Genomic DNA, 27,956 nt, shown 5'->3' with positions numbered 1-27,956 from the left:
TTTGCTCCAAATTTCCACCTTTTCTTCTTCCCTTCAATGATACATCTACATCAACTCCAAATTCATTTTAGGGTCTAGGATACAAGTCCATGGTGGTGCAGCAGTAGACTTGCCACCTTACTGTGCCAGAGACCTGGGTTCGATCCTGGCTATGTGTGCTCGTCTGTATAGAGTTTGTACATTTTCCCCGTGACCTGCGTGGGTTTTCTACGGGCGCAATGGTTTCCTCCCACACTCCAAAGACATACAGGTTTGTAGGTTAATTGGCTTTGGTAAAGATTGCGAATTGTCCCTAGTGTGTAGGATAGTGTTAGTCATGGAGATCGCTGGTCAGCTCAGACTCAGTGGGCTGCTAGTAGGAATGAGTGACGTTTCCGGTCGAGTGTCTGAAGAAGGGTCTCGGCCCGAAACGTCACCCATTGCTTCCCTCCAGAGATATCGCCTGTCCCGCTGAGTTACTCCAGCATTTTGTGTCTATCTTCGGTGTAAACCAGCATCTGCAGTTCCTTCTGACAAACCTCAGGACTCAAAGTTCTCACACATTTTAAGAGTCACCAACTAGCACTTGGCTGCTTCCCGCACATGCCCCATTATTGCATCCCGTCACAACGCTTCCCAGAGATATAGACACAAAAAGCTGGGAGTAACACAGCGGGACAGGCAGCATCTCTGGAGAGAAGTAATGGGTGAAGTTTCGGGTTCGAGACCCTTCTTCAGACCCGAAACATCACCCATTCCTTCTCTCAAGAGATGCTGCCTGTCCCGCTGAGTTACTCCAGCATTTTGTGCCATCTTCTGTTTGAACCAGCATCTGCAGTTCCTTCTTGCACAACCTTTCCCAGCACCTGTTTAAATCCCTGCAACTCATGGACCTGAGACGCGTGGACGCGCAGCGGTGCTCGTGCTCGTGCCCGCGCGGGGGGCAGGTGCGCGCCGGGCAGGAGGGCGTCGGCGGCGCGCACGGCTGAGTGGCAGGTACATACGGGTTCCGCTGGGAGCCCAGAGACGGAGATTAGTTTTAAACATGGCTTTAGCTTGCAAAGAGAAGGAGGTGGTTTAAAAAAAAAACTCCGCACATTTACCCTCTTTGCAAACATGCATCAACTGCTAAACACACGGAATCTTTCGATCGTTCCACTTAGTTACACTACGTGCAAAGAATAAAAATGCATGAAGCCGCCCCCAAGAATGCAAGGTATGAGGTTCAGCATTTACAAAAGTGAAGACAGACCCATTTGCTTCAAACATCATGGAGGGGCGAAAGACGCCAGACGATTCGAAATCATTTCCAATGTAATTACTGCGCCATTTTTTAAATTATTTTTTAAAAAGTTTCTCAAATTAGAAACTCCAAAATGAAACACAATTTAAAACTGTGCACTTGATAAACGCATTAATTTTTTTTTTTTTTTTTTTTTTTTTAAATGTGCCATAAATTATATATACACGTTGCAAAAAAAAAAAAACACCCCCACATTAGTACGTTTGAAATTACGGGGGAAATAATCATGCAGCCAAACTTACCGTCCTTTTAGGGGGCATGATTACAAAACCGGGCAGAGTTACGTTAGTGGGGTGCACTACCAGAGCTAGCGTTGCGACCGCTGTTGTAAGTTTCACGTCCCGACCAGCGCAGATCAATTTCTAAACACCTTGCTAATCGGATGATAATGTCATTCTGAACAGATGCAAATCGAGTGCAGGAGTCAGCTCTGGAGTGGTGGGGATTTGAACGTGGTCCCGCCTGCCTGCCCCGGACCGATGTCTCTATTGGTGAAAGGACAATCCCTGACGCCTGCCACCCCGACTACAGTTACACTCCTGTTTAGGGATTGGTTCTCCAATTTGCCATATTGACTTATTCCACCCCCCTCTCCCCTTTTGAAATTACTGTGAATTATTTGAAATGAAATCGCAGGCAGGGGGTTGGTGGTCGGGGGTCGGAAGAGGCACCTCGTCTCAGCGCTGGGGTTGTTATACACAGAATGCCCACTCGCTGCAATTACATTTTCACAATCCAATTACAACGGTGGAAAAGATGCAATTGCCTGGGTTGGACATTTTGAATTTTTGAAAAACAAAATCAACATGTTATGCAAAATAGCAAGCAAAACCTGCAATGCTGAAATTGCAAATGAAAAAAATAACATGCATTCGGGGCAGGGCAACTCTTTTTCACTAAAAGCTCGTAATAATTAGCGGTACTTTTCGTTTGAACAAGTTGGGCAGCCGCCCCTCTCTTTACATAAATGCAAAGTTAAGGCGGCAACTGACATTCACAGCACATTATTTTACCCTGGCCACATATTCTTTACACCGGAGTATAGCAGCCGTCGTCCATTTATGGTAACGCTGCGATACAAGAAGTAACACTATTTTTTTACACGACAATGTAACTCAATCGCAAAGGTTCACGCAAAGAAACATTTCAAAGCGTTGTGGATATGGAGCAGAAAAAAAGGCGGGATTGGAGGTGGGGGGAAGAAGTTGCAATTCTTACAGATGAAAAGATGAATCTTTTAAGAGCTCTTGGAAAGTATGGAGGCAGTTAGCAATGCAAAGTATTTTTGTGGTAGAATTACAGAGAACTGCAGAAAACCGCAGACACTTGAATTTTGAACAAAAACAAATTGCTGGAGGAACTCAGCGGGTCATGCAGCATCTGTGACAGTTAGGTTTTTTTTCTTGCCGAATAGTCCTGGACTTTGGAAACGCCAGGATTCATTGTCCTTTCCTAATTTCCCCCCAGAATCTGCTGGTGACCTCTCTATTGAAGAAGGTCTTCGGTCTCGACCCGAAACGTCACCTATTCCTTTTCTCCAGAGATGCTGCCTGAGCTACAGAGTCACTTCAGCATTTTGTGTCTATCTTTTCTTGAACTTCTCCAGTATTCCTGATGACAGTGTAGCCAGGATGCTATAGTTGGAGGAAGCAATTCCAGTGCCCACTGCCGATGAAGTCACAATAGTATGTGACTTGGGTGGCGACCTACTGCTGCTGATGTTTCTTATTGCCTTCCTGGTGGTCGAGTCAACGTTCGGGAGGTGTTAGAAATAGAAACATAGAAATTAGGTGCAGGAGTAGGCCATTCGGCCCTTCGAGCCTGCACCGCCATTCAATATGATCATGGCTGATCATCCAACTCAGTATCCCGTACCTGCCTTCTCTCCATACCCCCTGATCCCCTTAGCCACAAGGTCCCCATCTAACTCCCTCTTAAATATTTTTGCAATCCTTAAGCTGTGACCCCTTGTCCTGGGACTTCCCGAACATTGGGAACAATCTTCCTGCATCTAGCCTGTCCAACCCCTTAAGAATTCTGTAAGTTTCTATAAGATCCCCTCTCAATCTCCTAAATTCTAGAGAGCACAAACCAAGTCTATCCAGTCTTTCTTCATAAGGCAGTCCTGACATCCCAGGAATCAAGTCTGGTGAACCGTCTCTGCACTCCCTCTATGGCAATATGTCCTTCCTCAGATTGGACGCAATATGGGTACAATTGCAGTTCTATGACAGTCTTTCGTCAAAGACCTCTCTGCTCCCTCTATGGCAAATCCTTTTTTGAGAGACCAATGAATGCTCTATATGGTGGATGGGTGCCAATCAAGAGGCTACTTCTATCTGGATGGTGTCAAGTTTCCTCAATGTTGTTGGAATTTAACTCGTCGAGGCACGTGGCTTGTTGGTGAAAGTCCTTGAAGTGTCAGGAAGGTGGGAAGTTTGGCAATAGTAGTGTAATTAATATAATAGTCAAAGGGCGGTGCATCTGTTGAATTCATTGCTACAGAATGCTTTGGAGGCCAAGTCAATGGATATTTGGAGACCAAGTAATGGATTTTTTTAAGGCAGAGATTCTTGATTAGTAAGGGTGTCAAGGGTTATGGGGAGGAGGCAGGAGAATGGGGTTAAGATGGGGAAGATAGATCAGACATGATTGAATGGTGGAGTAAACTTGAAGGGCCGTATGGCCTAATTCTTCTAATATCACTTATGAACTATGAGTGTAAGGACAAGTGGTTAGATTTCATCTTGTTTTTAGATGATTACCAGACTAAGTTGGACCCGTCAGGTCCCATGTTCACACGGGAGGGCTGGTCCTCCAGAGCAATATTCCACCTTAACATTCGCAAGAAATGCAATACCTGTCCCTTCACCTCCCCCCCCCCCTCGACTCCATTCGCCATTTCCGCCACCTCCAACGTGACCCCGCCACTCGCTACATCTTCCCATCTCCCCCCATGTCTGCCTTCCGCAAAGACCGCTCCCTCTGCAACTCCCTTGTCAATTTTTCCCTTCCGTCCCGTACCACCCCCTCCCCGGGCACTTTCCGTTGCAGCCGCAAGAAATGCAACACCTGTCCCTTCACCTCCCCCCTCGACTCCATTCCACTGCAATATTCCACCTCTCCACCAGTTCCAATATTGGTGGCCAGTGGGGGTTGGGGGGATTTCTGGAGAGCTAGTATGGGTGTTGTAGGCCAAATGGACTGGTTTCAAGAGGGCTAATATGGACATTGGGCCAAATGGATTTTTGGGCTGGCAGCTCAGTCACTCAGGCCTGGTGGGCTGGCAGCTCAATCACTCATGCCTGGTGGGCTGGCAGCTCAGAAACTGCCAGAAATTCTGCCCAAAACAGATGAGACAGAAGGAAGAGAGGGTGTAGAATCAATTTAAAACATTTTTCATCTTTTTCTGCAGATCACACCAATGAAAGAGGAAAGTCTATCCTGGACTGGATCTCACAGGGAGCCAATGAAGAGAGGGAGAAAAATACTGAGGTGAGGTTTAATACTTGCAGGGGAATACTTACTGATGGGCCGAAGGGACTCCTCCTGGGCTAGTACAGGCCTGATGGGCCAAAGGGAAGCTTTAAAAATAAAGTAAAAATCTGAGAAATCTCAGTGAAAGGCACCTTTTCTGGACCTTTCCTGGCCTTTTGGGCCAAAATGCTCCTCCTGGGCTAATACGGGCATTTTGGGCAAATGGGACTGGTTACTCGGCTAATATGGGCATTGTAGGCCGAAATTAGTCGTTTGAGGCAGGCCAAACAACTCATTTCATTTCAATTCCACTTCAAACACAGGGCAGGCCAAACAACTCATTTCATTTCCATTTCCATTTTGCATTGCCATTTCAAGCACAGGACAGGCCAAACAACTCATGTCATTGTCATTTCCATTTCCATTTTGCATTGCAGTCTCAAGCACCGGGCAGGTCAAACAACTCAAGGCATTGTCATTTCATTTCCATTTTGCATTGCAGTCTCAAGCACAGGATAGGCCAAACAACTCATGGCATTGTCATTTCATTTCCATTTTGCATTGCAGTCTCAAGCACAGGGCAGACCAAACATCTCATTGCATTGTCATTAAGGGCTAACAAATCATTTATTGCAAGTACATTGCAGACTCACAGTTCAGTTGATTCACAGCTTAGAATCACAGTTGTGGCCTCTCCCTCGAGATCTTCCAGAGTGACTGACTGACGTCCAGGCATCCGGGGTTTTATCGTCCTGAGAAGGTGGGCCAAGGAACGGTTTACTTTAGTTTAGAGATACAGCGCGGAAACAAGCCCTTCGGCCCAATGAGTCAACACCGACCAGCGATCCCCGCACATTAACACAAGCCTACACATACCAGGGACAATTTACACTTATACCAAGTATACAAACCCAAGCCAATTAACCTACAAACCTGTACAACTTTGAAGTGTGGGAGGAAATAGAAGATATTGGAGAAAACCCAGGCAGGTCACGGGGAGAACGTACAAACTCCGTACAGACAGCACCCATAGTCAAGATCGAACCCGGGTCTCCGGCGCTGTAAGGCAGCAACTCTACCGCTGCGCCACTGTGCCAACCTGGTCCGCTCCAATGTTAAATGGAATTAAGTCTGATAAGTGAGGTTTTGCACTTTGGTCTGTCAAACCAGGGCAGGACCTGCACAGTAAATTGTATGACCAGGGAGATTGTTGCAGCTTAGAGAGATCTGGGACCATAGGTGTATGGTTCCCTTAATGTGACGGAGTCAGGTGGGCACGCCTGCCATAATTGGAAGGACTACGGAGTACAAAAATTGAGACATCACGATGCAGCTGTACAAGTCATTGGTTAGACCACACTCAGAGTACTGCGTGCAGTTAACAGCACCTAGCAACAGGAAGGATGTCATTAAGTTTCTTCCCAGTCGTTATCAGGCAACTGAACAGTCCTCTCACCAGCTAGAGAGAGGTCCTGTCTTCTACCACAGAAGAGGCCTTCGACCTATCTTTAAACGGACTATCTTGCACTAAATGTTATATCCTTTATCCTGCGTCTGTACACTGTGGATGACTTGATTGTAATCATATATAGTACTTTTGCTGACTGGATAGCATATAACAAAAACCTTTTCCTGTGTCTCGGTACACGTGACGATAATAAACTAAATTAAGTTGGAAATGGTGCAGAAGAGATTCACCAGGATGTAACCAGGACTTATGGGCTTGTGTAAAAGGGAGGTTGAACAGCCTGGGACTTTTTATCTTTGGAGCCCAGGAGGCAGAGGGGTGACCTTATTGAGGTGTACAAGCTCATTAGGGGCATGGATAAAGTGAACATAAACTTTTTTGAAGGATAGAGGATTTAAAAATCTGCAGAGAAATGGCAGATGGAGGTTAATCCGAGCAAGTATGAGGTGTTGCACTTTGGGAGGTGGAATATAAGAGGAAAATATACAATTAATGGGAAACCCTTAACAGCATTGATGTACAGACGGATCTTGGGTTCCAAGTCCAGAACTCTCCGAAAGTGGGTATATGCAATGCCCTGCTTGCCTTCATTGGTTGTGGCATTGATTATAAGAGTCAGAAAGTTATGATAATGCTTTATAGGACTTTGGTTTGGCCACATTTGGAGTATTGGATGTGGTTCTGGTTGTTCCAATACAGGAAGGATGTAGAGGCTTTCGAAAGGGTTCAGAAGAAGCTTACCAGAATGATGTGTAGGAAGGAACTGCAGATGTTGGTTTAAACCGAAGATAGCAACAAAATGCTGGAGTATCTCAGCAGGACAGGCAGCATCTCTGGAGAGAAGGAATAGGTGACTTTTCGGGTCAAGACCCTTCTTCAGACTGATGCCAGAATGTACCAGAATGATGTCTGGATTAGCGTGTATTAGCTATATGGGGAAGTTAGACAGACTTGGATTGTTTCCTCTGGAATGTCAGAGGTTGAGGGGAGACCTGATAGAATGAGGGTTGAGGATTGAGGGTTGGTTAATGGATAGAAAGGAAAGAGTTCTGACTGTCTCTATTTCTGCCTCTTATATATATTCTGCCTTTTATAAATTAGGTCTCCCCTCAACCTCTGACATTCCAGAGAAAACAATCCAAGCCTGTCTAACTTGTTATACCAACACAATCCTCTAATTTTCTTGTTTAAGAGGGAACTGCAGATGCTGGAGAATCGAAGGTTACACAAAAAAGCTGGAGAAACTCAGCAGGTGCAGCAGCATCTATGGAGCGAAGGAAATAGGCAACGTTTCGGGCCAAAACCCTTCTTCAGACTCGTCTGAAGAAGGGTTTCGGCCCGAAACGTTGCCTATTTCCTTCGCTCCATAGATGCTGCTGCACCCGCTGAGTTTCTCCAGCTTTTTTGTGTAACCTCTAATTTTCTTTACTGATCTCTTGAACGCACCTTAATGATCTCTTGAGCGCATCTTATCAAAAGTGAGAGGATCCAGCCCTCAGGATCTATGGGGCAGGTTTTTCACAAAGAGGGCGGCAAGTATCCAGAACGAGCTTCCGGAGGCAGTGATACAGGTAAATACAAATATAATATTTTAAAAGCATTTGGACTGGTACACGGGGAGACAATGTACGTAGAGGGATATAGGACAAATACAGGCTAATGAGACTGGCATAGGTAATCATCTTGGTTGGCATGGACACGTTAGGTCGCAGGGCCTGTTTCCATGCTGTATAATTCTATGAATTTATAAATCCGGAGTCAGATAAAATATAACACGTTGAGATATATGACTGAGGCACGGGAAATATTTTAGGTAAAAGAACACGATTTAATGAATTAATTAGAGCACAGGAAGATTGTGGATGATGGATATTAGCAGGAGAGAGCACAAACGATATAACATTTTTGGTTTTCTCTCTGCACATTCAGTCTCTCTGCCAAATTCATTTTTTAAAGTGATTTGAGATATTTCTGTATATTAAAGACTCCTAATTAATATAAATTAACAGAAGGCCAAATAATATATTCTGCAGGAAGGAACTGCAGATGCTAGGATTATACCATAGATAAAAACAAAATCCTGGAGTAACTCAGCGGGTCAGGCAGCTTCTCTGGAGGCAAGGAATGGGCGACGTTTCATGTCGAGAGCCTTCTTCAGACTGAAGATCCATTCCTTCTATCATCAATAGTATGAGTGTCAGTCAATGCAACATTAACACAAGGAGAAAGAAAAGAAGGATTATAGTCAAGAATAGGAGAACTGGCTAACTTTAACACTGGGAAAATGTGAAAGACTCCAGAAAATTTGTTTTTTAAATAAATTTAATTGGGAGAGAATCCAGAAATCGGAGGTACAAAGGGATTTTGGAGCGCTTGTGCAGGATTCCCAAAAAGTTAATCTGCAAGTCGAATCAGTAATAAAGAAAGCAAACACAATTCTAGCATTTATTTAGTAAGTAAGCAAGTAAGTAAGTTTTATTTATATAGCACGTTTTAAGTCAACTCGCATTGACACCAAAGTGCTTTACATAAAATAGATAATAAGTTTCCATACAAACCATAGAAAAAGGTTAAAAAATAAATAAAATGGACACAACACATTATAGAGTTCAACACAAACGTCCCCCCACAGCAGAATCAAAAATTTCCACTGTGGGGAAAGGCACCAGAAAGTTAAGTCCTCTTCCTCTGAAACACCCGAGGTCGGGGCCCATTTGTGGCCTTGCAGCCAGTCCGATGATTTTCAGGGCCCTCTTGCCGTGAAGATGGAACATCCGGCGTTGGGTGAAACATTCCTCAAGCGGCTTGGAAAGTCTGGAGCGGCTGCCTCCTCCCCGGAGCCCTCAGGCTGCGCTGGTTTGAGCTCCAACCCCGGCAACTCGATCCCAGGCTCCGCGGCGCTCCAAATCCAGCGCTGCCCGCGGCCGGAGCTTACCGCACGACCTGGTAAGGCATCGCCCGCTCCCTGTTGGTATCCCAGCGCTGCACCGCCGCCGAAGCTGTAGTCCCGGCCGGTCCCGACAGGAAACGCCGCTCCATTCACGATGGTAGGCTGCGAGGACGGGGCGAAGAAGCAGCTCGGAGGGATGCTGCCTCTCCGACCAGGTAGGGGACTAAGAACTAAAGTTTCTCCCCCCACCCCCCACATAAAAGACCTCCAACTAACTAACTAACATTTTTTAACAGGACAAAATAAAAAAAGGTGAAGAGACGGACTGCGGGCAGGCTGCCATACACAGACGGCGCCCACTCCTGCACATCCGCCATCTTTAGAGGGCTTGAATGCAACAATAGGGATGTAATGCTGAGGCTCTATAAGGCACTGGTCAGGTCACATTTGGAATATTGTGAGCAATTTTGGGCCCCATATCTGAGGAAGGATGTGCTGGCTCTGGAGAGGGTCCAGAGGAGCCTTACCCGAGGAGAATGATCCCAGTAATGAGTAGGTTAACCTATGATGAGTGTTTGACAGCACTGGGCCTGCACTCGCTGGAGGTTAGAAGAATGAGGGGGGACCTCATTGAAACGTACAGAATAGTGAAAGGCTTGGATCGAGTGGATGTGGAGAGGATGTTTCCACTAGTGGGAGATTTTAGGACACGAGGCCATAGCCTCAGAATTAAAGGACATTCATTTAGGAAGGAGATGAGTAGGAATTTATTGAGTCAGACGGTAGTGAAACTGGAATTTGTTGCTGTGGAGGCAAAGTTAGCGGATATATTTAAGGCAGAGATAAATAGATTCTTGATTAGAAGGGGCGTCAGAGTTTATGGGGAAAAGGCAAGAGAATGGGGTTAGGAGGAAGAGATAGATCAGCTATAATTGAATGACATAGACTTGATGGGCCGAATGGTCTAATTCTACTCCTATCATTTATGAATTTACGATGCAACCACAAAGAAAGTTCATCAATGATTCTACATCCTTGGAAGATTGAGCAGGTTTAGTATGTTGACGAATACTCAACTGAACTTATAGAAGTGCTCACAATATTCCAAACGCAGTCTGACCAGCACCATATAAAGCCTCAGCATTACATCCTTGTTTTTGTATTCAAGTCCTCTCGAAATAAATGCTAGCATTGCGTTTGCCATCTTTACTACTGATTCGACGTAGATTAACTTTTTGGGAATCCTGCACCAGCATTCCAAGTCCCTTTGTCCCTCCGATTTCTGGATTCTCTCCCCATTTAGAAAATAACAATCTATGCCTTTATTCCTACTACCGTAATGCATGACTCCACACTTTACTCCACTATATTCCATCTGCCACTTCTCTGCCCACTCTCCCAATATATCCAAGTCCTTCTGCAGAGTCCTGCTTTCTCTACACTACCTGCCCCTCCACCTATTTTAGTATCAGCCCCAAACTTGGCCACAAAGCTTTCAATCCCCGCATCCAAATCATCAATATTCTAAGTGAAGAGCAGTGACCCCAGCACCGAGCCCTGCAGAACTCCACTAGTCATTAGATCATGTGGTGGATCACGTTCTGGGCCCAGACCAAATATCCAGCCATATGCTTGCCTAGGAACTTGAAGCTCTTGAATCTAATAAATCTGTTCTGTACCCAGTCTGAAACCTTCTTGACTTTGCTGAAATTTGTTTTCTAGATTTGAGATCAATCCAAATTGTTCCATTTAAAAATAAATATAGGTAAAGTATAACTTCTTGGCTACTGCAGTCATAAGCCGTGGAATTTCTAACAAATTACAAGAGTGCACCAGATGGGTATTGCTACTAAGGTACTAATCAATGTGTCGGAAGGAACTGCAGGTGCTGGTTTATACAGAAGATAGACAAAAAATGCTGGAGTAACTCAGCAGGTCAGCCAGCATCTCTGGAGAAAAGGAATAGGTGACGTTTTGGGTCATGTCATAAGTGATAGGAGCAGAATTAGGCCATTCGGCCCATCATGTCTACATCATTCAATCATAGCGGATCTATCCATCCCTCTCAACTCCATTCTCCTACCTTCTCCCCATAACCAGTGACGCCCGTACTAATCAAGATTTTATCCATCGGCCTTAAAATTTTCAATTGACGCCTCCACAGCCTCTGATTCTATGAATCAAATATAGATTCACCACTGTCTGACTAAAGAAATTCCTCCTTCCAAAGGAACATCTTTTAATTCTGAGGCTATAACCTCTGGTCCTAGACTCTACCATTAGTGGAAATATCCTCTCCACAACCACTCTATCCAAGCCTTTCACTATTCGGTAGGTTTCAATGAGGTCACCCTCTCATCCTTCTAAACTCCAGCGAGTGCCGTCAAACGCTCATCATATGTCAACCCACTCATTCCTGAGATCATTCTCGTAAACCTCCCTTGGACCTTCTCCAGAGCCAGTATATCAACCCTCAGATACAGTGCCCAAAATTGCTCTCAGTACTCCAAAAGCAGCCTAGCCAGCTCCTTGTAGAGCCTCAGCATTACATCCCTGTTTTTGTATTCTAGCCCTCTTGAAATAAATGCTGGAATAAATTCAGAGTCTGGAGAAGGGTTCTGACCTGGAACATCATCTATCTCTTTACTCCAGCATTTTGTGTCTATCTAAGGTTCCAATCAACATTAAGATTACAGTTCTGACCTTTCCACTGTTTCATTTCTGCCACCTGATAGTCCACTCTGAGTGTGGCTGAGACAGTCCGGTGAGTCAGTGGCTGTGGGCCTTGGCTATAGGGCATGGGAACATTTTGGTAAAATGGGCAGATTGGAGGTGGGGAAGAGAGGAAGAGGGATCACACTGAAAGCGAGTTAGGTGGTGTGCAGTGGAGGACAAGTTCTTCCATGAGCGCAGTAAGGAACCACAGAGTTGGGGGGTGGGGAATTGGAGTATCAAGAGGTGGGTGGGTGGAGATATGGAGCAAGGATAGCCAAAAGACCAAGCTGATAATGGTCCTAGACCAGCCTCACCGGGGAAGTGTTCAATGACAGACTGTCTTAAGGCAGCATGATGGAAGTTTCCCCATGAATTCTTGATTAGTACGGTTGTCAGAGGTTATGGGGAGAAGGCAGGAGAATGGGGTTTGGACGGAGAGATAGATCAGCCACGGTTGAATGGCGGAGTGGCCTCGATGGGCCGAATGGCCTAATTCTCCTATCTCTTATGATCTTATGAATGAATACTTTATTGTCACATGTGACGAGTCACAATGGCATTCTTTGCTGAGTCGCCACATAAACGGCACCAACAAAGTTCCAAGTATCCCACGCGAGATCCTCCTTTGAAAGGGCCCGTTTCCACGCTAGGACTCTATGACTTTATCTGGAAACAGTGATCACTGGGTTTCAATAGGGAGGGGAAAATTATGATTTTCTGCCACATAACAGTAATTAAAAAAGAATTGTATGATTTATTTTCTAGGATTGATTTGTTAACAAGTTTTTCACATACCTTCCTTATGTTTTTCTCTTCTTGGCCCTTTTCAATCTTGCACCATCAGGCATAGATGTTCTTTCTTCATTCTTACCAAAAGTTGCCACTTTTCATTTCACTGCACATCTCGTATATGTGTATGTGACGAATAAACTTGACTTGACTGCTAGTAACTCCAAAGAGTCTTGTTAGATCCTGACCTCGGGTGCAGTCTGTCTGGAGTTTGCACATTCTCTCTGTTACCGCATAAGTTTCAGAGTGACAGATTCATACAGCGTGGAAACAGGCCCATCGACCCAGCTTTCCCATGTCGACCAATATGGCCCATCCACATTAGTCCCACCTGCCTGCATTTGGCCCATATCCCTCTGAACCTGTCCTATCCATGTAGCTGTCTAAATGTTTCTTGAATATTGTAACAGTACTTGCCCGCTTCTTCTCGGTGCTCTGGTTTCCTCCCACATGCTAAAGACGTGCTGGTTTATAGGTTAATCGACATCTATAAATTGCCCTAGTATGCAGGGAGTGGATGCGAAAGTGGAATAACACAGAACTGGTGTGAACGGGTGATCGATGTCCGGCAAGAGCTCTGCGGACCTAAGCGCCTGTTTCCATGCTGTATCTTTAAACCAAAACATGTCACCTCTTTGTTCCAATGTTAGATTTCAACTACATTGTGTCAGCATATTCCATTGGCCTTTCCCTTATCTAAGTCCATTTCTATCATTTTCTCTGCATCTGCATATTACCAATTTGTGCCCTGCACCTCCATAGCTATGTAATGTAATCAAATAACGATTTAAAAAGACAGCACTGCTCCCAGTACTAAACCAGAGAATACCACTATGTAAAAGCCATTCAACACACCCATTGTCACCAAAGTCAATTGACCTGAACTGCTGAACAGTTCCAGCATTTTCCGTTTTTATTTTAAATTTCCAGTATCTGGACTATTTTGGTTTTGCAGTCAGTGCAAATCTTTTGTGTTATTCTTCCCAGCCTATCTAACATACATGTTTTCACTTCCTATTTCATCAGCTTTGTTGTCTATGTCTAAAATGTGCTTGTTACTTTATCAAATGTCATTTGAAATAGACATCAACATTACCTCTGGGGAAATAAGGAACTGCAGATGCTCGTTTACAAAAAAGACTGACGAAGGGTCCCAACTCAAAACGCCACTCATCCATGTTCTCCAAAGATGCTGCCTGTCCCGCTGAGTTACTCCAGCACTTTTTTTGTAAACGAGCACTGTGTCTTTTTTTGTAAACGAGCATCTGCAGTTCCTTTTTTCCTCCAGGTAGTGTTGATGTTTATTTCAAATGACATTTGATAAAGTAACAAACACAAGAAACAAATCCAACAAGTGGCCGAGATTTGTCTCAACAACTAGATTCCCTGAAAAATGTTCCATGTTAAATCGGTTTCTGATTTCTAGATTTTTCCTTCACCCTTTTATTAAAATATAACCCAATATTGCAAGCTTTCTCTCCTCTAATACCACCCCTGTATTTAAAAAGGATTGAATGAATGTGCACAACACTTGGTGATTTTGACCCTTGCTTCCCTCAGCAATCATCGAGCTTAGTTTAGTTTAGTTCAGAGATACAGCGCAGCACAGTGGTGTCATGGTAGAGCTACTGCTTTACAGGGTCAGGGTTCGATCCTGATTTTACTTTGGAGTCACGCGAGTGACTGCGTGAAGAACCCCGCCAGGACGCATGCGTGTCATATCGCTACATGCATTGCAACGAGTCACAGCAGGGGGAATGTTCTCCTTAGCGGCAGAATTTGAAAGCCGGGAACAGCAGGTAAGGAGACTCTGCTTTCCTTCCACTTACCTTACAGGTGGAGACATGGACCAGATCCACGAAGGCTGCGGAAAAGCTGGCGGGGGAGAACCGCGGAGTTGCGGGCAGCCAGCAGCAGCAGCCAACGGCACGCCAATCTCCCGAAATGGGAACAGCTGTGCCCGACTTCGCTCCCGCATCGGCCACGGCCGGGCAGTAGAGCGAAGCAAAAAACTAACAGAGTCGTTGACTCCGATGAGTCCGACTCTGAATAGCCGCGAGTGGCCAGTACCCGAGAGCATTGGAGCCAGTTGGAGCGGCTGTTGGAGCAAGTACTCCAAAGTGACAGGCTCCGGGAGATGGAGACTAGTCACAGTGGGCAGCTAGTAAGTCCTACAGCAGTACCTCTTGTAGGGCTGCACAGTGTTTCTCCCTCATCAGAGGGGAGTACAGGGGGTCAATTCTGGGCTGACCCTGAAGAGGGGTGCAGAACATACCCCTAGTGCACATGGGGTGCAAGAAAACCTATTGGATATGGTGTCCCAGTTTATTCAACCCGACCAAACTGGCCAAAACCTGGAACCTAAAATAGCTGCAAGTATCGACTACTTGTCATTCAACCAGCTATAAGGACAGGCATTATTGGACACCACAGCAAGACACTTACCACCAGGGAACTGCAAAACACTGAATGTTCCCAGTGTCAACCAGTGTTTTGAAAACATGTCGGAGCTTCAATCAGAGCCAGGGACTTGAAACTACTGAAAGTCCTAACAGCGGGAATTACGGTTTTTGCCCGCACAGTAAACAAAAAAGACATGACACAAGATCACCAGGGTGCACTGGCTTTATTTTGCAACTACCAATACGAGGAAACAGCATTAGGAAAAAGTGCCATCCAACCGGCTTTAGACCCTAATTTGCAGGCCTATGCAAACCTGGAACCTCCAAACCACCAATTTTCAATTCTCACTGTTGTTCAGGTGGCCATTGTCATTGCTGCTTTAGATATTTGTTCCACTTGCTTCGTTGGCAAAACATCACAAATGATGCAGAATACTGGGGGGGACCCATAAAGGTACATGAAAACATTTATGTACATTTAGATACCGACCAGCTTGTTGTCAGGCCACACCCCACAACCAACAAGAAAAGCAAATGCATTTTTTATCCAGATGTTCCATGAAACATTTCCATTAAAAACTCATAGTCAGATGACGAGATCAAGTACAGTTGCAGAAGAAGCAAGCACATTTATTGCTTGGAGTTCTCATCAGGTCATAAGGAATAAGAGTAGAATTAGGCCATTCGGCCCATCAAGTCCACTCTGCCATTCAATCATGGCTGATCTATGTCTCCCTCCTAACCCCATTCTCCTGCCTTCTCCCTATAACCTCTGACACCTGTGCTTCTTGTATAACGTCCGGTCAATAAGAGTTGGTCAGCACAGACAATGTAGGAAAAAGGGGCTTTTCATATAATGTACTGTTTATGTTCTATGTTTTATGTGGCATCCAACAGATGCCATGAGTATTGCCCCATCTGTAACTTCTGGGGTCAAACCTGTTAATCTGAGCACTGGGGATTATAATTGTTTGTGAAGTCATTACCATCATCAGCACTGAGCACGTACTCTAAATGCGTTCAAGAGAGTTCGAGCTTTTAAAGATAGTGGAGTCAGGGGATTATGGTGAGAAGGCAGGAACGGGGTACTGATTGTGGATGATCAGCCATGATCACAGTGAATAGCGATGCTGGCCCGAATGGCCTACTCCTGCACCTATTGTCTATTGGAAGACGTTTTTTGACGAGGACATTGCCTGGACTCGAGGGTCTGAGCAATGGGGGGAGGTTGAGGAGGCTAAGCCTCTATTCCTTGGAGTGCTGGAGGATGTGGGGTGATTGTTTGGTGTACAAAACCTCATCATGTAATCGAGGTATACAAAATCTCGAGAGGAATAGATTGGGGTCTCTTGCCTGGATCAGGGGAATTGAGAACCAGAGGACATATTTTTAAGGTGAAGGGAGAAAGATTTAATTTGAACCCGAGGGGTACCTTGTTTACACAAAGGGTGCCGGGTGCATGGAATGAGCTGCAGGAGGAGGTAGTTGAGGCAGGTATTATTGCAATGTTTAAGATACATTTAGAGGGATATAGGCCAAACGCAGGCAGGTGGGACTAGTGAAGATAGGACATGTTGGTCAGTGTGGGCAAATTAGGCCGAAGAGCCTGTTTCCACGCTGTTTGACACTGACTTCAACTGCTTCACTACTTGTATCTTTGGTTAAGGGGAATGGAAGATCTGAAAGGACAAGCATTGCATCTCCTGTGGCTGATTCTGAAGACGGCTCGAGAAAGGGAGTGGGTATTGGTGTAGGTAGGCAAATGGATCAGGGATTCAGGTGGCCAGGTTTTCTAGTTTGTGTGAGAACCTTGTCGGTTCTGCTGTAAGCAGGAATACTGGTGGTGCTCAGCAGGTCGGGTGGCATCTGTAGGGGGTAGGGGAGGTAGCATTGACCCGAGGTTGCCTGGTCTGCTGGGCTCTCCCAGCCTTCTCCTTTACACCACAGCTGCTATGTTCTGCATCTCACCAATCCAGTCTCACCATTCCTTGTTTCCCTCTCATCTGTTCTCCCCATATTTACACCTCCTCCAAGCAGATTAGTTACCACTAACTTTGCCCTCTCCCAGTCAATGCTATTCTGTATAGGCCATAGGTTCATAAGTCATCCTAGCAAAATTAGGCCACTCAGTCATCCAGTCAACTCCGCCATTCGATCAATCTTTCCCCCTCAATCCCATTCTCCTGCCTTCTCTCCATAACCCCCGACACACATATGAACCAAGAATCTATCTCTCTCTGCCTTAAAAATATCTATTGACTCGGCCTCCACAGCCGTCTGTGGCAATGAATTCCACAGATTTACCACCCTCTGACCACAGAAATTCACTCTTGGTCTCTGTCCCATCACAGACACTCCCCAACCGTCCCCACTTCTTCTCTGCATCTCAAAACACTTCTTGTATCTAAATATGTTCTGTTCTGACGAAGGGAATTCACCCAGAAAAGTTGACTATGTCTCTGTCCAGGGATGCCATCTGACCAGCTGAGCATTTTCAGGATAGAATCATAGAGTGATACAGTGTGGAAAGAGGTCCTTCGGCCCAACCCGTCCACACCGGCCAACAATGTTCCAGCTACACTAGTCCCACCTGCCTGCGCTTGGTCCATATCCATGTACCTGTCTAACTGTTTCTTAAACGATGGGATAGTCCCAGACTCAACTACTTTCTCTGGCAGCCCGTTCTATACACCCACCACCCTTTGTGTGAAAAGGTTGCCCCTCGGATTCCTATTAAATCTTTTCCCCTTCACCTTAAACCCATGTCCTCTGGTCCTCGATTTACCTACTCTGGACAAAAGACTCTGTGCAAATACCCAATCTATTCCTCTCATGATTTTGTACACCTCCACAACATCACCCCTCATCCTCCTGCGCTCCATGGAATAGAGACCCAGCCTACTCAACCTCTCCCTATAGCTCACACCCTCTAGTTCTGGCAACTTCCTCGTAAATCTTTTCGGAACACTTTCAAGCTTGACAATATCTTTCCTATAACATAGTGCCCAGTACTGAACATAATATTCTAAATGCGGTCTCACCAACGTCTTATACAACTGCAACATAACCTCCCAACTTCTATACTCAGTAATCTGACTGATGAATGCCAGTGCCAAAAGCCTTTTTGACCATCTTATCTACCTGCGACTCACCTTCAAGGAACCTTGCACCTGTACTCCTAGATCCCTCTAATCTACAACACCACCAAGAGGCCTACCATTTATTGTGTAGGTCCTGCCCTTGTTCGACTTCCCAAATGCAACACCTCACACTTTTCTATTAAATTTCATCAACCATTTCTCTGCCCCCCTGGCCAATCGATCCAGATGCTTCTGCAATCTTTCACAACCATCTTCACTATCTGCCAATCCACTAACTTTTAAAGTTAGTAAACTTGCTAATCTTGCCCTGTATGTTCTCATCCAAATCATTGATGTAGATAACAAACAGTAACTGGTCTAACACCGAACCCTGAGGCACACCACTAGTCACAGGCCTCCAGTCCGAGAAGCAACCTTCCACCATCACCTTCCTTCCATGGAGCCAATTTGCTATCCAGTCAGCTATCTCTCCTTGGATCCCATGCGATCTACCCATCCAGAGCAGCCTACCATGCGGAACCTTGTCGAATGCCTTACTGAAGTCCATGTTCACAACATCTACAGCTCTGCTCCTCATCAGATGCATGGCAGATGCAGTTTAATGTGGATAAATGTGAGGTTATCCACTTTCGTAGCAAATACACAAAGGCAGGTTATTACCTAAATGGTGTCAAGTTGGGAAAAGGGGAAGTACAACAGGATCTGGGGGTCCTTGTTCATCGGTCAATGATAGTAAGCATGCAGGTACAGCAGGCAGTGAAGAAAGCGAATGGCATGTTGGCCTTCATAACAAGAGGAGTTGAGTATAGGAGCAAAGACGTCCTTCTGCAGTTGTATAGGGCCCTAGTGAGACCACACCTGGAGTATTGTGTGCAGTTTTGGAACCCCTAATTTGAGGAAGGACATTCTTGCTATTGAGGGAGTGCAGCGTAGGTTTACAAGGTTAAATCCCGGGATGGCGGGACTGTCATATGCTAAGAGAATGGGGCGGCAGGGCTTGTATACTCAGGAGTTTAGAAGGATGAGAGGACATCTCATTGAAACGTATAAGATTATTAAGGGTTTGGACACGCTAGAGGCAGGAAACATATTCCCGATGTTGGGGGAATCCAGAACCAGTTTAAGAATAAGGGGTAAGCCATTTAGAACGGAGACGAGGAAACACTTTTTCTCACAGAGAGTTGGGAGTGGGGAATTCTCTGCCTCAGAGGGCGATGGAGGCCTGTTCTCTGGATACTTTCAAGAGAGAGCTAGATAGGGCACTTAAAGATAGCGGAGTCAGGGGATATGGGGAGAAGGCAGGAACGGGGTAATGATTGGGGATGGTCAGCCATGATCACATTGCATGGCGGTGCTAGCTCGAAGGGCCGAATGGCCTATTCCTGTACCTTTTGTCTATTGGTCACGTCTTAAAAAAAAATCAATCAGATTTGTGAGACACGACCTCCTACGTACAAAACCATGCTGACTATCCTGATTTGCGGGCTTCGGTGAGACTGTTTGTACCATCGCCCGGTGGGGTATCGCCTCAGCGCAGAGGGAGAAGAGGAGGGAAGAGACTGCAGCCCTAAGATTTTTGCCTCCACCACAGTGAGGAGGTGCTTGGAGGACTCACTGTGGTGGATGTTAATTTGTGTTTATTGTTGTTTATTATTGTATTATTGTATGTATGACTGCAGGCACAAAATTTCGTTCAGACCGTAAGGTCTGAATGACAATAAAGGAAATTCTAATTCTAATTCTAATCAGCCCTTGCCCATCCAACTGCCTGTATAACCTATCCCTCAGAATATCTCCAGTAACTTACTAACTACAGATGTTAAGCTCACTGGTTTATAGCTCTCAGCATTTTCCCTGCAACCCTTCTTGAAAAGAGGCACAACATTTGCCACCCACCAGTCTTCCTGTATTTAAGGACGACTCGTAAATTTCAACCAGTGCTCCTGCAATTTCCACTCTAGTTTCCACAATGTCCTCGGATATATCTGATCAGGCCCTGGAGATGTGTCTACCTTCAAACACGATAGTACCTTCAGTACTTCTTCGACAGTAACCCGGACTGCTCTCATGACACTTCCAGTGACTGCTCCAATTTCCTCCGTCCTACTCTCCTCTTCGGTAAATACAGAGGAGAAATACTCATTTAGTACCTTGCCCATCTCCTGTGGCTCCACATAGAGGTGGTCGCTTTGAATCCTGAGAAGTCTCTCTAGTTACCCTTTTCCCCCATGTATTTATAAAATCTTTTGGGATTCTCCTTAATGCTACCCGCCAGAGCTAACTCCTCGTGCTTTTTGCCCTTTTGATTTCCTTTTTTAGTTTACTCCTTAGTTCCCGAAACTCCTCCAGGGATGCACTTGATCCCAGCCTACCTATACCTGTCCCATGCATCCTTCTTGTTTTTGACTCACGTCTCAATTTCCCTCGTCAGCCAGGCTTCCTTACATTTGCCTGCTTTGCCCTTCACTCTAACGGGGACGTACACATCCTGAGCTTTCTTCAGTACACTTTAAAAAACATCCCACTTGGCCGATGTTCTGTTTTTGTTTCATATTTACACCATCAGCTTCGTTGAGTTTCAAAATTAAATTTAAAAGGTGCAATAACCCCAGGAATACAGTTTGGAATGCTCTGAAGTTACGAAAAGTGCGAGAAAATGGCACTTCTTTTGTGCCAACATGCAATGAATCCCTTCTGTACCACATGTCCTGCAGCCAATTTCTACGCATAATTTCAGCATTCAGTGGTCCTATATTAAGTGACACTTTCTGAGCTTCACTGAATTGTCATGTATTATTTACAGGACTGACCTTTCACTCATTCATAGAACTGAAACATGTTCAAATGTCTTGCCGTGCCATGCCCTCTGCTTACAGGGATCAAATAATAGGAATATATGGTACCATTTTCAAAAGCAGTAAACGATTCCTTTACAAATATGCCCTCTATATATCTGCAACATGATTTTAAATGTACCTTGTATCCAACATTTACAGGCTACTGCCATTAAACACTTACACCCACAAACAATTTAGTCACCCGTGCAGGTTGATAAAATTACAGGATATTCCTATTACATAAAGATATCTTAAGCACCTTAACCATAATGAAAGGTCCTGACCTGAAACACTGTCTGCGCATTTTCTTGAGCAGATGCTGCCTGATCCGTTGAGTTCTTCCAGCAATTTGTTTTCTATTTCAAACAGGGATGAAAGGGAATTTTGTACTCATGGCTGTGATTCCTTGCAACACATGAATATCTAAATCCTCTAATTTCCTTAAGGGTCCAGTTACTTTTCAATTAGATAATCTTCCTTTCTATTGCCAAAGTGACCACACTTACCCTCACTAAACTTCCATTGCCAAGTTTCATTCTCACACTCCCATTACAGGGTCACAATATCCTCATCGCAATTTGCTCTTCCACATATTTATGTGTCAATGTCAAACTTGAGTACCATTTAATTCTGCCCCCTCATCCATGTCTTTTGTATAAATAGTAAGTAACTGATGGCTAAAAATTGATCTCTGGGGCACTCCATTAGTTGCAGCAAATATATTCAAATATTAATGATCATTATAGATACAAAGCACATTAGCCATTAATTACTAATCATCTAATGCAGAGTTTAGTTTAGTCTATTAACATGTGTATCGAGGTACAGTGAAAAGCTTTTGTTGTGTGTTAACCAGTCAGCGGAAAGACTACATGATTACAATCGAGCCATCCATAGTGCAGAGTTCTGCTGTTGGAGTTGAGATTTAAGAATTGTAGATTGGTTATTGCATCAGAGTAATGTACTATACTAACTCCACCTTATTGAACACTTCATATTAACACTCACTTCCTATATTACGTAGTCGCACTAGTGGTAGAGTGGAACTAACATGTATTGTACTGTGACACTATGACTGATGATTAAAGCCGACTTAAACACCATACAGTGTCTGTATACTTGTTTACTAGAGTGGAACGATTGCAACGCATGATTGCAGATCGACTTCTGTGACCACCACACTAAGAACCGCTTGGCTTTGGTGCCATCTTGCACCAAGTTCCATGTGCAGTAAAGAGAGCCACTGATTCCATTAGCAGGTAGAAAAAATGGGTTGGAGAAACTCAGTGGGTGCAGCAGCATCTATGGAGCGAAGGAAATCGGCAACGTTTTGGTCCCCATTAGCAGCTTTGCTTGTGTGATAGCATGCTGAGCACAGTGTGCAGTGTCATTGGGCAACTTGGTCGGCGTGTGCTCTACAGCTCTATGATTTAATACCGAGATCGTTTGGGGTGCCGTGGCTCTGAGTTACTGACAGTCCCCAGGTTTGCCCGAGGCCTCTGGGATAATGACCAGAGAGCCTGCATTAAATCTGAAATCGTTGCAGATATCCGTGACGTTCAGAAGATTTTAATTCTCAGTCCTCAATTACACAGAAGCCAAGAGAACCTTGTCACTTAGAATGTGTTCTTTGATGACCAATATCCTTGCTCTTGCCAGCTATTGATGGCAGGTTGGTAACGAAATGAGTCATTGTTGGTTTAAAATACTGTGCTTATCTTGTGATATCATCTGAATGCATGTGTAAATTAAATTAGGCCCCAACTCCTACCCGTACTTAAAGTTACTAAAGGTAAAATTGGTGATGGTATAGAGAACCATGTCTGAAATGTAATGTAGCTACTGCCCTAACATGGCCCAAGGATCAATGTACTGGGGCTGAGCAGGTAATATGATCAATGATCTTCTCTGCTCCACCTTGAACAGGCTTGGAAAATGAATGGTGCCCTAAACCCCATGCAAATGAACCACACACTAGTGACAGGGATCGTTGCAATATGAACTCCTGGCTCCGCTGGACAAGGACTTTCCTCAAGCCCTGACTATTGAATGGTTCAGTTGTCAAGTATTGGTTTACAACAGGAGTTAAAATTCTCACTTGTCAGGTAATAGCTTTCATCTCTTAACAACCAGGCTCTCCCTCAAACTCTGGCTGTTGAAGAGGGAGGGGTAGGGATAGGTCATGTTTAAGCAGGTAATACAACTCTGATAATCTCGCTGGAGAAACACACTTTTATTAAGTACGTAGCTTGCCAGAAGTGAATTGCCTGGAGGATTTCATGAAAGAAGGTGTACATTGCCAGAACCTGCTTAACAGTTCAAAATGAGATACAAGAAACGTCAGATGCTGATTTATACACAAAAGACACAACATGCTGGAGTAACTCGACGGGTCAGGCAACATCTCTGGAGAATATGGACAGATGACGTTTTAGGTCGAGACTCTTATTCGCAGTCTGAGGGAGGGGTCCTGACCCGAAACATCACTTATTCATGTTCTCCAGAGATGATGCCTGACCTGCTGAGTTACTCTAGCATTTGTGTCTTTTTAAGGTTCAAAATGCTCTATAATAAATTGGGGTGCATATATCGTGAAAATAGGGTAAATATGTAATGAGAAGTATAATTAAATACAATTAATCAGCAACTGACTGCTTGGTGTGAATGGATGGAAAATAGATGTTGCCCTGTCAAAGTATTTGCAGCAGACATTTGCAGTTAAAGTACCTGTATGTTCCAATAACATTGGCCTCCTGCCCAAGAAACAAGTATTGTATCTGTCCATTTTAGGACATGTATACGTCAATGACCAGTATTTTTTCCAGGCCCTTTGAGACCAATTTGTCACAAGGTTAATTCCCGGGATGGAGGGACTGTAATATGCTGAGAGAATGGAGCGGCTGGGCTTGTATATTGTGGAATTTAGGATGAGAGGATATCTTATTGAAACATATAAGATTATTAAGGGTTTGGACACGCTAGAGGCAGGAAACATGTTCCCGATGTTGGGGGAGTCCAGAACCAGGGGCCACAGTTTAAGAATAAGGGGTAAGCCATTTAGAACGGAGATGAGGAAACACTTTTTCACAGAGAGAGTTGTGAGTCTGTGGAATTCTCTGCTTCAGAGGGTGGTGGAGGCAGGTTCTCTGGACACTTTCAAGAGAGAGCTAGATAGGGCTCTTAAAGATAGCGGAGTCAGGGGATATTGGAAGAAGGCAGGAACATGGTACTGATTGTGGATGATCAGCCATGATCATATTGAATGGCGGTGCTGGTTTGAAGGGCCGAATGGCCTACTCCTGCACCTATTGTCTATCGTCTAATTTAAATCAGAACAAGTTACAAATGAGCAAAATACCAAGTGCTGGAGCAACTCAGCGGGTCAGCTATTCCTTTTCTCCAGAGATGTGGCCTGACCAGCTGAATTACTCCAGGTTTTTTTTGATTTCTTCGGTAGAATGAACATCTTGTATTTTTACATCAGCTGACCAGTTTTTCCACAGAGGGGAAAGAAAAAGCACTAGTTATTAAAGTGGTTAAAAGTAGTCACTTTGTAGCACATTAATAAAAAGATGATAATTTTGTTGAAGAATTTTAATATCTAGATGTCATCACCTGATATGCACAACATTTTCAACTGGCAATTACTCATTTGGTCTCCAACCTGGCAGCAAATCTGGCAATAGCAGGTTATTGGCCTTCAAAGCACACCCACTTAGCTACAAGCTTCTCTTAGTTTGTGTGTAATTGAGGACACAGAATGAAAATCTGCTGAACGTCACACGTACTTGCAAACTATCCAGATTTATCCTGGGTCTCTGGCCACATCCCAGAGGTCTTAGACAAACGTGATGATTACCAATAGCCCCAATCCCCAAAATCACCATTAAATGTACCCGGGGAGTCATTGAGATATACATCATCAAACTGGCTCTAACGTGCAGGAGAGGATGGTGCACAATCTGTGTCAGTACCACCAGATTGGTGGGTGACCAGATGATGTTCTCCAAATTACTGATCCAGGGGACTCCTGGTTAATTTTTAGTATTGCTTCCATTAAGTCGACCTGCTCTATCTGCCTTCTCACATCCAAATTCCCCTCAACCTGCAATCACTTTAGTTTAGTTTAGAGATAGTGCGGAAACAGGTCCTTCGGCTGCCGAGTCTGTACCGACCAACGATCACCATCGTACACACTAGGGACAATTTTTACAATTTTACCAAAGCCAATTAACCCACGTCATTGGAATGTGAGAGGAAACTGGAGCAATCCCACAGTCATGGGGAGAACGCAGTCGTGGGCAGAGGCCAATTAACCTACTAACCCACACGTCTTTGGGATATGGGAAGAATCTGCAGCACCCGAAGGAGACCCACAGGATCAAACCAGGGCGTCTGGCGCTGTGAGGCCAGCGGCTCTACATGGGTTGTATACATGAAGATAGACACAAAAAGCTGGAGTAACTCAGCGGGACAGGCAGCATCTCTGGAACGAAGGGACGAGTGACGTTTTGGGTCGAGACCCTTGTTCAGACTATATATGAATGCTAGGTCAGTGTCCTGATGGGTGGCAATCCTAGCTGTGGAGTGTATAGTGTGGAGCAGTAGATTCCGTGATGCAATTGCCGAGAAGTGCAGGGGCAGCACAGAGGTGCAGCCGGTAGAGCCGCAGCCTCACAGCACCAGAAACCCTGGTTTGATCCTGATCTCGGGTGCTGTCTGCGTGAAGTTTGCATGTCCTCCCTGTGACCATGTTTCGTCCTGGTGCTGCAGTTTCCTCCCAATTCCTAAAGACGTGTGTGGGTTAGTAGGTTAATTGGCGTCTGCAAATTTCCCCGAGTTTGTAGGGAGTGGATACAAAAGTGGAATTACACAGAACTAGTGCGACTGGATGAATGATGGTCGGCATGGACCCAGTGGGCTGAAGGGCCCGTTTCCATGCTGTATCTCTTTAAAAAAAAGAGAAACGGTGTTACTTGGTTTTGCCACTCGTACGAGATAGACATAGACATAGAAAATAGGTGCAGGAGTAGGCCATTCGGCCCGTCGAGCCTGCACCGCCATTCAATATGATCATGGCTGATCATCCAACTCAGTGTCCTGTACCTGCCTTCTCTCCATACCCCCTGATCCCTTTAGCCACAAAGGCCACATCTAACTCCCTCTTAAATATAGCCAATGAACTGGCCTCAACTTCCTTCTGTGGCACAGAATTCCAGAGATTCACCACTCTCATTGTAAAAAAATGTTTTCCTCATCCTAAAAGATTTCCCCCTTATCCTTAAACTGCAGCACCCGGAGGAAACTGTGAATGGTGGAGTAATCATGTAATCACTCCACCATTGCCATTAGGCCCTAGCACTGATCTTGGGTGGATCACTCTCACACTGCCAGTAGATCAGACACCATCCACCTCTAGGTATGGGATCTCTGTCATTATTCCTCACTCATCGATCAAGGCATTCAAAGCTGTGGCAGAAAACAGACCAATTCTCTCTCTTTTGTGTAGTAAGGAACTGCAGATGATGGTTTACACCGAAGATAGACACAAAATGGTGGAGTAACGGGCAGTATCTCTGGCGAAAAGAAATGGGTGACGTTTCGGGTCGAGACCCTTCTTCAGAGTTAGATTTGGGTTTCTGGGTTCAAGCCATAGAATTGAGCATTTAATTCCACCATTCTCTCTCCTCTGTACCTGTTCCACCTTTCCAAACCTGTGGAATGACTTCTGCCAGCACTTTTCTGACCGTGCACATCTCTCGTTTCAGAGGTACAGACATACCTGAAGAAGGCAGGCCTTCAGTCATCAAAAGTGACTTCAACAGTTCAACCACTCAATATTATCCTTGTGGATGTTCGCTACAGTGGTTTGATGCTGAAATAATGATCAGATGGGAGCACATATTTTTCGGCATCATGGATCAGATCCAAAGGGTGCATGGTTGGGTTATTTACATTTCGCATTTGTTTTGCTTCCGGCACACATTTTCTAGCAGTCTAAATTAAACCCCATTTTAAAATGTCCTCCACATTTCACTGAATATATACTGCAGCATCACCGTCTAGTGGTCGACTAACATATGACATGGAAGGATTTCTGAAAGATCTTTTCAATTTATAGATTTAAGCAATATATCTGCCCAGACTGCTTTGGGTCAATAATTACTAATTAAATTAATTTGATATGGAAAGGAAAATTAAATTACTTTAAATATGTATGTTTGATTTATAGTAATTGTAATTTTCCCTTTCGTCTGCAGGTGATTAACAAGAACATAACTCTCAATATAAAATGATATTTTAAAGCCCAATCAATCACACCAAGTGGCATGCAAACATTTTTTGGTTAGCCTCACACTTAAAAAAGCAAAGCAATTTCACAATATATTGGAACATAACAACATTAAAGATGCGCTTACAAACCGGTATTTGACGATTATTATTTTGCAGAATTCAAAGCAGTCCATCAATTCCAACGGCCAATGTATCATGAGTATAAAATCTGAGCTATAACAGTCATGGCGAGAAAAACGGCAGTACATTTGTCATTGCTGGATTGTAGAAGTGAATGTGCAGGTATCTGGGTCGCTTCCCCTCTTGATGAAAAGTCAGGTCTTAAAAATGTCAAAGGTTTTGAGGAAAAAGACACATTTATGCTTGGGACACAGGTGGAAAACAGCTGTGAACAGGACACAAAGACTCTGCAAAAGGCATATAAATAGGTTGTGAGTGGACATAGGTCTGAAAAAATGGTACATAATGTGGAAAATATAAAATCATCCATTTTCGCACAAAAAATATCTAAAATGGTGAGAGATTGCAGAGGGACTTAAATGTCCTAGTACGTTTCTCAAAAGGTCAGTGAGCAAGTAGCATGGAAAGCTAATTGAATTTCACTATTTATTGTTCATGAATTGAACATAAAAGTTGGGAGTTACGCTTCGCCTACAAAACACATTGTGGCGCACGAACATGCAGCAAGTTGATCTGCTACC

The 27,956-nt window shown here is 44.5% G+C and overlaps 1 long non-coding RNA gene across 2 annotated transcripts; it reads left to right on the top strand.

Moving 5' to 3' along the window:
- Nucleotides 1-357: 357 nt before the first annotated feature.
- Nucleotides 358-26,865, top strand: LOC129697477 (uncharacterized). Of its 2 annotated transcripts, none has more exons than XR_008723530.1 (3): nucleotides 358-1,195; nucleotides 4,698-4,777; nucleotides 26,730-26,865. It is a non-coding gene; the product is annotated as an uncharacterized LOC129697477 (long non-coding RNA). The 2 variants fall into 2 exon arrangements; XR_008723529.1 differs by having other exon boundaries at nucleotides 358-1,293.
- The last annotated feature ends 1,091 nt before the right edge of the window (nucleotides 26,866-27,956 follow it).

Source organism: Leucoraja erinacea, chromosome 5, assembly GCF_028641065.1.
Source record: "Leucoraja erinacea ecotype New England chromosome 5, Leri_hhj_1, whole genome shotgun sequence".
NCBI classification, from domain to species: Eukaryota; Metazoa; Chordata; class Chondrichthyes; order Rajiformes; family Rajidae; genus Leucoraja; species Leucoraja erinaceus.
Note: the sequence above shows the minus strand (reverse complement) of the source record. Positions and strands in the feature narration are given on the sequence as shown.